This window comes from Lampris incognitus, chromosome 2 (assembly GCF_029633865.1).
Source record: "Lampris incognitus isolate fLamInc1 chromosome 2, fLamInc1.hap2, whole genome shotgun sequence".
NCBI classification, from domain to species: Eukaryota; Metazoa; Chordata; class Actinopteri; order Lampriformes; family Lampridae; genus Lampris; species Lampris incognitus.
In genome coordinates this window covers 78,628,086-78,640,517 of record NC_079212.1, presented here as the reverse complement: position 1 = coordinate 78,640,517, position 12,432 = coordinate 78,628,086, and the positions used below count along the sequence as shown (strand labels likewise).

At 45.3% G+C, this 12,432-nt stretch overlaps 1 protein-coding gene across 3 annotated transcripts in view; it reads left to right on the top strand.

The window, feature by feature from the left end:
* Positions 1–1,295: 1,295 nt before the first annotated feature.
* hvcn1 (hydrogen voltage-gated channel 1) overlaps positions 1,296–12,432 on the top strand; it is a 61,723-nt gene continuing 50,586 nt past the window's right edge. Inside the window, exon 1 of one of the 3 annotated variants that reach the window (XM_056274454.1) lies at positions 1,296–1,452. The gene's annotated coding sequence lies outside the window, so the exon portion shown is untranslated. Of the gene's footprint in view, positions 1,453–1,607; positions 1,812–12,432 lie in introns of those variants that run through there. The other 2 variants (XM_056274455.1, XM_056274452.1) reach the window with 2 other exon arrangements.

Genomic DNA, 12,432 nt, shown 5'->3' with positions numbered 1-12,432 from the left:
TATTGTTGGCGTTGGAGGGAAGGGGGGTGCTTCTCTTTCTCTTCTACTATTTTGTACTGCATCGTACTCTGCTGTAATGGTACTGTATGTGTCTTTTGCACTCGTTCAGTTGGAGTGCTCTGAAATGTGCTTCCTCCACCGCACTTATTTATCGCTCTTGGAAAAGGTGTGCGTCTGCTAAATGCCCAGTCTTACCGTCTTCTGAAAGAACTAGTGCAGCACTCTGGCCTAACTGTTCACTCCCCCCACTTGCATTTCAGTTGGCTGTTCACTCAGTCAGTCAATGGTCGCCTTGACTGACAGAAACCACCCAGCATGCGCCCCTGAATTCACAACCTCCCTCCTCCAAGTTATCCTGATTGGCCACTTCAAACCTATGATGCGGGGAAATTAGCAGAGCTCATGTTTTCAGTGTAGGGGGGTTAAGATCAAACCCACACTGAGGATACTAAATGCCTAACATGCGATATCAGTTTGTAAAGAATGTATTTTTGTATTTTAATTAAATACATTTTCTCAAACCAGTATTTTGTATTTTATTTTGATACATTGGATGAGCAAGCATTTGTAATTTGTAACAAGAGACTTTTTGATGTATTTGTGCCCATGTCTGCTTGTATTATTAGCGGACAGTTTTGAAGACCTACGCTGGGGTGATGTGTCCCACTGCTGGTAACACGGGAAGTTTGGTCATCTACATGTATTTTTAATAGACACCTATCATTAGGTGCTTCGTTGCACATTTCACCACTGCCAGTGGCGGGAATGGTGATTAGGTTATTGTGATTCATACATTTGGGGGAGCTTGGGAGCAATGCAGCAGGGTAGGCAGATGGTCTCAATGTTACAGACCAAGCTGTCAGCCTGCGAGAAATTCCCTGACTAGAAATATTGAGTAAACTAGGCGACTCCACGTCCGCACTAGGTTTCCACCTAGCCTGCTCTGTGAAGTCTACTGCCCTTTGTTGTCTCAGTCCACCGAGATTGTAAATTGTCACTTTAACACTTGAAGTTATCTGTGTAGATTTCATAATGTCAGGATAATTTAGTCCAACAGCTTTCTGCCGATAACACAGCGTCTTACTCTGTTGGCTGTACTTTTCTTTTTCTTCTTCTTCTTCTTCTTCTTCTTCTTCTTCTTCTTCTTCTTCTTGGTGTTTATTGGTGGTTGGCAAAGGGGATACTTGTCTCCCCCCTCTAGTTGTTTCTACAAGGCAGATTCTTCGATTACGGAGACAGCCACAGAGGGCCCGCACCCAGCGCGTCACGTGACAGCCGGTCAGCGAGGGGGAGTCGGGAGGAGACGTTCACGTCTTGCATCCCGACTTCGGTGGGAAATGCTGGTTTGGAGATAAAGGTGCAGTTTGGGGGATTTGTTGTGTTATCATGGTGCGTTTGTTAAAGACGGTGCTCCAGCGATGTCGTCAAAGCACAAAGGGGGAAAGAGTAAAGGTAAGGCAGCATCTGTTCTTAGATCATCCTCGCATCTACAGTGAATAGTAGTAGTAGTTAGCCATAGTATTCGCTGCACACAGCCGCATGTGGTGCTTTCTCTGAGGGACAAGCCACTGCAGCCGAAAAGGCAGAAAGTCCACAGCTTCACGCCGCTGCGTCACTGCCGCTGCAGCGTCAGCCTCAGGCGACCGTAGTAAAAGCAGGGATTTCCATGGGATTGTTTACGCCATTCCTTGCGCACGGATGTAACGTCAAATCCACGAGTTCTGGAAAAGTTCTGAAGCCATAGATTAGAGCGTATACTTCAAACTGGAGCAACCTTCCTAAATTTGAGACTGCTAGTATTTCAGTGCCAGGTAAGCCTTACCGAACCTCTTGCAAAAAGATGTTTTTAATACCGAGCGGGAGGTTGCGGGAGGCGTTGTGGTCGCACCCCAGCTCGATGTCAGTTATTGACAGTGACCAAGTTACTCATCCACACTTGGCCCAGCTGAAAAAGAAGATACAATGTGCGTGCACGTGAAATCAAAGTGCGCTGAAAGGTGAAGGTGTAATGCTGTCGGCCACTTACTTTCTCAAGCCAACATTTGATGCCTGGTCATGTTTGCACGCTCAGAAGTGCTTGGTGATTCTATCCCTTTTAAGGAGGTTTTCCAACTCATAATTTTGCAAACCTTAAAAGGAGAAGTAAAAACATGATTGTACAACATATGGCCAAATCCGCTGAGAGGTGCTGAAATGCACAATTCTGGTCTGAACTACGGTGCAGTAAACACGGCTGCAGCTTCGCTACGTAGTAAGTTACAATGTTTGTGTCTACCTATAGGACTCAAAGTAAGTTACAATGTTTGTGTCTACCTATAGGACTCAAAGTAAGTTACAATGTTTGTGTCTACCTATAGGACTCAACGTAAGTTACAATGTTTGGGTCTACCTATAGGACTCAACGTAAGTTACAATGTTTGTGTCTACCTATAGGACTCAACGTAAGTTACAATGTTTGTGTCTACCTATAGGACTCAACATACGTTACAATGTTTGGGTCTACCTATAGGACTCAACGTACGTTACAATGTTTGGGTCTACCTATAGGACTCAACGTACGTTACAATGTTTGTGTCTACCTATAGGACTCAAAGGACAGGCTCACTGATCACTGTTTTAAATTCAGACCTGATGAAGCATTGTGGGACATCATTTAGAATCGCAAACAAAAAAGTCACTGATCGCTTCAGTTTGAGAAATCTAGCTTTGCTCATTCCCACTAGGTTTCAACACAGTCCAGTGGTGTAATCATTTAAGCCTTCACAAAACACCATGACATACTTTCAGAAAATGTGAAGCTCACGGTATAGTAAGACATGTCTTAATGTGTTGCATTAATGGGAAAGAATGAAAATGTGTTGTTTTCATATTTTTGTGGATTGAACGCTTCTTTGGAAACTGTAGACTACTTAAAGGTCTTTTGTGCGATCGCGGCAAGCAGACATTTAAACCTGTTAGAATTAAGGCCAAGCTTCGGCACTTCAGTGTGAAATCACTACAGAACACCACTCAGGGAATCAACTGCCAGCTATTAAGTATTTTCTTTGCATTTCAGATTCACAATGTCCATGTCCACACCATGTCGTCATGTCGTCATCCTTGAATTTTTAAACTTATTTGTTTTTGTATAAATGTGTTTTCCCCAGAAACAGACGCTAATGCATTTTATTTTCTAAATTTAAATACTATTTCATGATAGTTATTTGAAGTTTTTAAAAACATAGCTGTCTCTTTCTTACTCTTTAGCCTATCATACAAACGTTTTGGATATTTCATAATAACATCTAATATTGAGAAGAAGAAGAAGGAAAAAAATCCTAGACAGATGATGAAGTAGACCAGGGCTTGACAGGGTGGCCAAAAGGTTACAGCCTGGGTCATGCAACAGAAATGTAGAAGAAGAAAAAAAGCAATGCTGAAATGATGAGCGGGCTTTATTCAGCTGTTGAAACACCTCCGCCACACGACTTACTTCAGACTCTTCTTGTTGTGTCTTTGTTATTGATAAAACAATTCCATTTTCAATAAGAAGACGCAGCTTGATGGTTCCCTCTCTTGCGTGGGACGATACGTCACAGTATGGACGTTGTGACGTAACAACACGCAGCAGAGAAGCACATGGTGCTGCGAGCTACACTCGCTATGTTTACATGCTGTCTGTCTGTCAGTCTGATTACGGTGGATGATCGAGTTCAGGTGATAGTCCGATTCAACTGGTTATGTTGAACTTGTTCATATAAACGACATAGAGTCATGCCCGTGCCCTTACTCTCTACCAGCGGCTGTAGTGACACCATAATGACTGAGACCAGTCTCAAGTGCTGCAAGTCTTTGAAAGCCTTGCAATGCCAGCCCCTCCCTTCCCCAACAGTCAGGGCATTTGCATGCACAGTTGAGTCGAGCTACGGTCACAGCTCGACTGGGCCAGTTACTGTCGTTGTCCCAGTATACAAGAACCGGGGCAGAATCGATTTATTGACGGAAGGACGTCCGACCCCGGTACGGTAGTTGGCGATTTTGTTTTTGTTTTTTTTGGGTTTTTTTTGGTAGGTGGCGATTTTTTTTTCTTTATTGAACAAAACATATTGTGGTGGACACGTATTGGGGACAGAATTCAACCCAGGAACTAAGGGTTAAGTCATGGTTGCCCTGGCAGGTTAACGCAGGGTTAAGTTATGGTTGTCCAGCCAGTTTTCTGGTTATTCTTGCCACCTCCGCTCAGTCGAGCTGTGGGTTTTGTTTGTCTCGCTGATTTACCGTGGATTAAAGAAAGTTGCCTACACGGCTAAAGTGTGAACCTACGGTCTTCTCCGTTCCTTCGGCTCTACACTGGTGACCCCGACGTCGGTTTTCGGATAAGTTTTCTGAAACCACACACATTATGGCTACGAACGCCGTTGCAATTAAACTGCCGGAGTTTTGGGAGTCTTCCGCGGCTACATGGTTCGCGCAGGCTGAGGCACAGTTCGCGCTCAGAGACATAACAGCAGACGAGACCAGGTACTACTACGTATTGGCAGCGCTGGGGTGCGCTACGGCTTCCAGGATAAGCGGTTTCATAACCAACCCACCGGCCGATGGTAAATACGCCGCACTTAAAAATCTCCTCCTTGAAACTTTTGAACTGTCTGCAACGGAGAGAGCACGTCGCCTCTTCGCAATTCAGGGCTTGGGAGATGGCAAACCATCGGAGCTAATGAGCAGGATGTTAAACCTACTGGGTCAAGAAAAGCCATGTTTCCTGTTTATGGAGCTGTTTCTGCGCAACATGCCGCCCCACGTCCAGACTGCGCTCGCTAACTCCACCATCACTGATCCCCGTGAGCTGGCAAAGGAGGCTGACCGATTCTTCGTCGCTACACAACGTTCCTCCCATAACGGGGTGCTGGCTCCTACCTTCACTGGCCCCCCGCCGACATCGCGGGCGTGGCCCGACGGTGGCGCCACAGCATCAGACCGCTACAAGCCCTCTGGACTCTGTATGTACCACGCTCGATTTGGTGCGAAAGCTAAACGGTGCCGTTCCCCCTGCAACTACAGGCCGACGGGAAACGAGAGGGCCAACACTCAGTAGTGGCCATGAGTGTTGGCGATACGAGCAGGCTACTCTTCATCCTCGACACCATCTCCGGTCGGCGATTTCTTTGTGACACGGGCGCACAGAGAAGCGTGCTCCCTGCTACTGATGTCGACATCATGGGCGGGGAGCGAGGCCCCCAGTTGGCGACGGCTGACGGCAGCCCTATCCACACCTACGGCGTGCGGTCTGTAGAACTGTGTTTTGGTGGACAACGTTTCACGTGGGAGTTCGTCATGGCCAATGTAACGCTTCCCCTCCTCGGAGCTGATTTTTTGTGCGCTTACGGTTTACTAGTGGACATTCAGAACAGCCGTCTGGTCGATGCCTTAACCTTCTCCTCCTTCGCATGTACGCGGAGGGAAGCGGCCTATGCAGGTCTAGCCAACTCTCTCTCAGAGGCAGACAAGTTCACCCGCCTCCTCGCTGAGTTCCCTGACCTCACCCAGCCTACCTTCTCTGCACCCACCGCTAAGCATGGGGTGGAGCATCACATTGCTACGAAGGGGCCCCCGGTCTACGCCAGAGCCAGGCGTCTCGACCCCGCCAAACTCGCCATTGCCAAGTCTGAGTTCGAGCACCTGGAACGCATGGGGATCATCCGCCGCTCTGACAGCCCGTGGGCGTCCCCACTCCACATCGTCGCTAAGCCTGATGGAGGTTGGCGCCCATGCGGGGACTACCGCCGACTAAATGACGCCACCACGCCTGACCGCTATCCTGTCCCGCATATCCAGGACTTTTCTGCAAACCTGTCTGGCAAATGCGTCTTCTCAAAAGTCGACCTGGTCCGTGGTTATCATCAAGTTCCCGTGCACCCCTCAGACATCCCCAAGACAGCGGTGACAACCCCATTCGGCCTATTTGAATTCCTACGAATGCCATTTGGACTCAAAAACGCGGCCCAGTCCTTTCAGCGGCTGATGGATTCAGTGCTCCGTGGCCTTCCTTTCATCTTCGTCTATTTGGACGACATACTCATCGCCAGCGCCTCCGAGGAAGAACACCTGTCCCATCTTCATGCCCTCTTCACACGCCTCAGCCAGCATGGGCTGATCGTCAACCCGGCGAAGTGCCGGTTCGGGCTGACAGCCATGGATTTCCTCGGGCACCGCATCACTGGGGACGGGGCAGTCCCCCTGCCCTCAAAGGTGGAAGCGGTGGCGGCCTTTCCGCGCCCCCAAACAGCTCGTGCGCTTAGGGAGTTCATCGGGATGGTGACATTCTACCACCGCTTCATTCCCCGAGCCGCCTTTATCATCCGGCCACTGTACGAGGCGCTGAAAGGCATGTCCCCCAACCAGGCGGTCGACTGGACAGCAGAGCGGGACCGTGCGTTCACCGAGACTAAAGCTGCGCTCTCCCAGGCTACCCTGCTAGCGCATCCTTCACCTACAGCGCCTATTTCCATAACCACGGATGCATCGGACTATGCTGTTGGTGCGGTTCACGAACAGTGGGTGGGGGGGGCTTGGCAGCCTTTGGCCTTTTTCAGTCGCCAGCTTACACCCCGAGAGCGCAAGTATAGTACTTTTGACAGGGAACTCCTCGGTCTCTGGCTCGCCGTCCGGCATTTCCGTTTCCTGCTAGAGGGCCGCGAGTTTACTGCGTACGTGGACCACAAGCCCCTCACGTTTGCCATGTCCAAGACGGCCGAGCCATGGTCCGCTCGCCAGCAGCGACAACTCTCCTACATTTCGGAATTCACTACCGACATCCAGCATGTCGCTGGTAAGTCTAACCAGGTAGCTGACTGCCTGTCTAGGGCAGTGATTGGAGCGGTCCACCTAGGCCTTGACTATGCACAGATGGCTGCTGACCAGGCCACGGACCCGAGCATCCTCCGTCTCCGGGCCTCCGACACGGGGCTCCGCCTGCAGGACGTTCCTTTCAGCGACACAGGTGTCACCCTCCTGTGTGACGTCTCCACAGGACAGCCCAGGCCCATCGTCCCGCACAGCTGGAGACGGCCCGTATTTGAAGCTGTGCACGGCCTCTCTCATCCAGGCGGTAAGCCATCCGTGCGCCTGACCTCTGCTAAGTTTGTGTGGGAGGGACTTAAGAGAGACGTGAAAGCGTGGGCCGACTCGTGTGTTGCCTGTCAGCGGGCTAAGATACACCGCCACATTAAGGCGCCCCTGGAACGCTTCGCAGTGCCGGAGAGACGATTTGACCATGTCCACGTCGACCTGGTTGGTCCCCTACCCCCCTCCCGTGGGTTCACCTACCTCTTCACTGTGGTGGACAGGACTACGCGCTGGCCTGAAGCTGTTCCCCTGGCATCCACGACGTCTGCTGATGTGGCCCGGGCTTTTATTGGGTCGTGGGTCTCACGTTTCGGTACGCCTTCCGACCTTTCATCTGACCGTGGGCCACAGTTTACCTCAGAGCTATGGAATGCTGTGGGTGAGGCTCTGGGCGTCAAGCTTCATCGCACTACCGCCTACCACCCTCAGGCGAACGGCCTATGTGAGCGCTTCCACCGGTCCATGAAGGCTGCGCTTCGGGCTACTCTCAAGGACTGCAACTGGGTTGACAAGCTCCCATGGGTCATGCTGGGCCTGCGGACCGCCCCGAAGGAAGACCTACAAGCCTCCTCTGCGGAGCTGGTGTACGGCACGCCGCTGCGAGTCCCAGGCGATTTCATGCCCAATGCAACGCGTCCCTGGTCAGCTGTGGACCAACGAGCCTCCTTGCTGGACGGGGTCAGAGCTTTCACACCCGTCCCTACCGCCCAACACGGCGCTCCGGTGTCCCAGGTGCCCCCAGGTCTGCAGTCAGCGGACTACGTGTTCATCCGTCACGACGCACACCGCCCCCCTCTGCAACCCCCTTATGACGGCCCCTTCCGCGTCCTGGAACGGGGAACTAAGCACCTGGTGGTGGATTTTGGGGGCACGGCCGAGCATGTTTCAGTGGACCGAGTTAAACCCGCACACCTGGACTTGACGCAGCCGTTGGAGTTAGCCCAACCTCCTCGTCGCGGTCGTCCCCCGGCTCCGCCTCCTCCCCCCGTGGAGGCCCGAGCTGCCTCTTCTGCTCCTCAGGCCGACCTCCACAGGCCCGCGTCAATGCCTCCCAGAGACACTCCGGCCCCTGTTATCCGGAGCCGCCGCGGACGGCCTGTCGTCCACCCGCGCCTGCCTGACTTCGATTACTAGGGCGAATTCTGGGGGGGCTCATGTGGTGGACACGTATTGGGGACAGAATTCAACCCAGGAACTAAGGGTTAAGTCATGGTTGCCCTGGCAGGTTAACGCAGGGTTAAGTTATGGTTGTCCAGCCAGTTTTCTGGTTATTCTTGCCACCTCCGCTCAGTCGAGCTGTGGGTTTTGTTTGTCTCGCTGATTTACCGTGGATTAAAGAAAGTTGCCTACACGGCTAAAGTGTGAACCTACGGTCTTCTCCGTTCCTTCGGCTCTACAATATAAACAAGAAAATATTACATCACAATAGGACAAAAAGTAGCTACAAAAATATAAATTATTTCACAATTAAAATTTACATATCCATAAAAAAAGACAAAATAAAAAAGCTCGAGATAGAGGATTTAAGTTAAATGATATTCTTCACATAGTCTTCTGGTTTTGCTGGCTTTAGGATTCATACATTTTTTTAAAGATCCTAAATAGGATGAAAGAAGTGCTTTGAATACACTAATGTTTGGACGCTGGTGTGCAAATTTGGTACAGTGAATATGAAATTTAGCAAATATTAATAGAAGGTTGATAATATACATTTTTTCTGAACTTATTTCCTCATTTTGTGACAGACCAAATAAAACATGTTGGATGTTCAGTTTACAAGAAGAGTCAATTTTGTTATTTATGGGATTATTTAGATCAATCCAAAAAACATGAGAGTAAGTGCAATCCCAAAATAAATGACATATGGTTTCATCCACATTGCCACAAAAGGAACAGAGTGTGTCAATATTAATCTTGTATTTTACAAGAAGGGACTTGACTGGATAACATATGTGAAGCAGTTTAAATGTAACTTCTCGTACCTTATTTGTAAGACAATATTTTCGTGATAAAATCCAAGTGTTCCTCCAATCTATGTCATTATAAATATTATTCCAGTAGAAAACGGCTGCAGGTTTAGAAACAATGTCTCTCTGAATAATATTTCTAACGCATTGATTAGTGGCTTTAGCACTTAATAAAGGACACAAGTTACCAATATATATGTCTTCAGGAGTTAAACCTGGAATAGTACAACTTTTACCTTTAGGAGCAGACAACAATAACCTTCTAACTCCATCTGTTATTGCATCAAATACAATAGAATATTCTCTTGGTGTAACAGGGAAACCATATACAGAAAGAAATTCTTCATAAGTGAAAAGCTGACCATTTTCATTCAGTAATTGACTAACAAGTAAAATTGTATTATCAACCCATCTCTTAATATATAAAGATTTGTTCTTAAACCTAATATCTTGATTGTTCCAAATGAAATATTTATGGGGAGAAAAATTGTGAGTACATCATTGACCAGGATAACAAAAGTTGACTATGAAAGTTGGACAGTTTTATCGGTAATTTATAAATATTGTAATTGCACCTTAGGAGAAAATGCATTCCTCCAAGTGAATTAAATATATGGGCAGTAATAAAATTCCAGATTGAGTTGGGATTTTCTAAGAAAAGTTTGATCCATTTGACTTTAAAAGAAGAGTTTAAGGAGGTGAAGTCTAAAGAATTAATCCCACCAGAACATAACTTATTTATCATGACATTATTCTTAATATAATGTATTCTTTTTTTCCAGATAAATTCAAATAATATTCTGTCAATTTTAGTGCATATGTCTTTTGAGACATCAAGTGCCATAGCTGCATATATAAGTCTGGAGAGGCCTTCAACTTTAGCTACCAAGGATCTTCCAGTAATAGACAAATCTCTTTGAAGCCAAAGGTTAAACCTCTGTTGGACTGAAGCTGTAAGTGGATTAAAATTTTCAGATAGTCTGGAGCTTTGGTCTTTTTCAATTACAATACCAAGATATTTAACCTTATGCTTCACAGGGATCCCAGAAATAATAGTATCTGTGCAACTATTAACAGGAAGAAGCTCACATTTTGAAATGTTCAGTTTAAGGCCGGAAGGCCATTGAGAAAGCGTTAATGACTTTGATTGCTTTATTAACTTGAAATTTATCCTTTAAAAAAGTGTTGTATCATCTGCAAGTTGAGTGATAGACAGTGTTCTGCCAACAATAGAGAGACCCAATACATCACTGTTTTTGAAATGAATGGAGAGTAATTGGATAGGAAGAAGGAAGAGATATGCCGAGATCGGACAACCTTGACGGATTCCACGATTTAAGTTAAATCTTTTAGTAGTGCCATATGGGAGTTTGACTGAACTATTTGCACCTGCATATAACGTTTTGACAGATTTTTTAAACATATTCCCAAAACCAAAAATGTCAAGTGCTTTAAATATGAATTTGTGTTCAATGGAATCAAAAGCTTTATAAAAATCTAAAAAAAGAATGAAGCTGTTATCTGTAATTAATTCTGAATGATCCAAGATATCAATCACCAGTCTTATGTTGTTTGTTATATGTCTACCAGTCATGAAACCAGACTGTGTTTCATCAATAATGTCATTAAGTGTACTTTTCAATTTTTTAGCCAAACACATAGCAATTATCTTGTAGTCATTCTTTAAGAGTGAAATAGGTCTCCAATTATCTAACAACAAATAGTCTTTTTGCGGTTTGGGAATCAAAGTGATCAACCCCTGAGACAGTGAAGGAGGGAGCTTTTCATTAGCAATGCTTTCTATATATACTTTATGTAAAAAGCGTGATAAGTCCTTGGAGAAACATTTATATAACTCTGAGGTTAATCCGTCATTCCCAGGACTCTTATTGAGTTTCATTTTTTTAATAGCATCCTCAACATCCAATGTTGTGATGGGGGCATCACACAAATCTTTATTAGCATTGCTGATGCTCTCAATATTACCTAAAGAGTTGAAGAAACTTTCCATGTCATTTGTTGACAGTTTAGACTTATATAATTCTTTATAAAATAATTCACATGTCTCAGAAATCTTTTTAGGGTCTTGTGTGATGACACCATATGAACAGAGTTTGGTCATGCTGCAAAGTGTATTATGTCGTTTCTCTAATTTGAAGAAATAGCTGGAGTTTTGCTCTCCTCCTCAAGCCATCTCCTCCTAGAGCGCACAAAGGCTCCTTTTGCCTTGTGAATATATAGATTATCTCATTTTAATTGTAGAATTTGAAGTCTGTTCTTGTTATCCTCTGATAAATTTTCAGTGGCTGTGATGATAAAGCAATAATGTCAGAGATCATTTCTGATTCTTCTTTTTTTCTGTTTTTAACTATTTCAGCTCCTCTTTTCATTATAAGGGACCTTAATTCAAATTTCATGAACTCCCAATTTTTGCCATACATATTTTCAGCACATGCCTTATCCCAGTATTCATCTATTTTTATTTTAATCTCCTTTACCAAAGATTCATTCAATAAAAGAGAATTATTTAATTTCCAATATGAGTTGACTCTTTTAGTTTGATGACTAGTAGACATATACAGCTCCAAAAAGATAGTTTTATGATCCATCAAGGGTGTTGGTAGCATTTTAACTGAAGAGACATGTTCAGATAATGAATCAGAAATCAACCAATGGTCAATACGAGACTGTAATGACCCTGACCTGTTCTTCCACGTACATTCTTTAACTGTAGGATTCTTATACCTCCAAATATCAATCAGATATCTTTCATTTTTAAAATCTAACAAATAACTATTATTTGTATTACTTTTATTTGGCCATCTATCTAACATATCATTAATTGAATGATTCCAGTCTCCCCCGAATATGATCTTTAGATCTGCAAATTTACTTATTATAGAATCATTTTTTGCATTTACTGAATGCATTAAGGTAATATTCTCCTGTTTGTTGTTATAACCATAAACGTTTCCCCAATAAAAATACCTGGTCATTAAATGAAATAACCATCAAAATAAAGTGACCGTTTGGATCTGTCTGTGAAGAGATAACTTTCCCTTTAAACTTGTGTTTCAAAGTCAGAGTTCCTGCTGAGTGGTTTGTGCCATGAGACATCCACAAGTCCTCTCCCCATTGGGATTTCCAGAATCTAATGTCATTAGGTTCAGAATGAGATTCTTGCATCAAACAAAACTCAGTATTCAGGCTGTTAGCATATAATAGCAGTGCTTTCCTTTTGGTATTGTCCCTTAATCCTCGAGCATTAAAAGAAACAAAAGATAAAGATGAAATTTTGAGTGTAACTAACTTTTCACCCTGAGAAAAAGTGTAAATTACAGAGAGAACAGAACTACTCCGT